Source organism: Merops nubicus, unplaced genomic scaffold (assembly GCF_000691845.1).
Source record: "Merops nubicus isolate BGI_N331 unplaced genomic scaffold, ASM69184v1 scaffold36019, whole genome shotgun sequence".
NCBI classification, from domain to species: Eukaryota; Metazoa; Chordata; class Aves; order Coraciiformes; family Meropidae; genus Merops; species Merops nubicus.
Genome location: NW_008629649.1, coordinates 2,654 through 3,476, shown reverse-complemented (window position 1 = coordinate 3,476; position 823 = coordinate 2,654).

Genomic DNA, 823 nt, shown 5'->3' with positions numbered 1-823 from the left:
AGTGGGAAGGGGGAAGAGATGCCTGCTTAACATGCCGTTAAGTTCAAGATTTACAACTCGCCAAGGCATCTGGAAAGCTGAGAAGCCAGTAATTCCATTACCAACGTTCCTCCCTGCCAGGAGTCCACCAAGCTGGAGTAGACATCGCTACCAAACCTCTCCTGTAAGAGATGCAACTTCAACTCCCCATTTAGCCCCCTGAAAAATGTTTTCTCCTCCAGCACTAAATCTGGAGTCACACCCTAAGCACTTCCAAACTGATCTTTCTCTTTGCCCCCTTTTTTATTTTTTACGTATCTAATGAAACAAACAGCACACATACTCACAAATGTATACGCACAGAACCTGAGTTAATAAAGTGGTTTGCTTCATTCGTAGGTCTCTCCTGCTCCTAAGCGGGGCTACCATGCAAATTATCTTCAACTTCCTCCCTGTGAGTCCTACTTTCCTACCCGAGGATCCGAGCATCTCTCCCCCACTACACACACCCTCCCCCACCTCCAAAACGTAGCATCATCTAATCTGAAATGCACCTCCAGAGAGCCTAAGCTAAGCAGGGAAAGGAGCGGGCAGAGATGGAGAGAGCATTGCATGGGGAGTACGTCTCCACTGCCTTTAAAGAAACCTAAAAAAGTTCCCGGGATGGACTTTGGGCACATTGAAGTAGTGCTTGGAATACGCCTGCTTGGAGACTTCTCCCCTCTGGAACTAAAGTGCCACTCGTCCTCCCGGCTTGCCTTTTCCAACACACACATTGTGATTTCATACACCTCCCCCTGCCCCGCTTGAAATAGGGTTGGTTTGCTGTCTTTTTTTTTTTTTT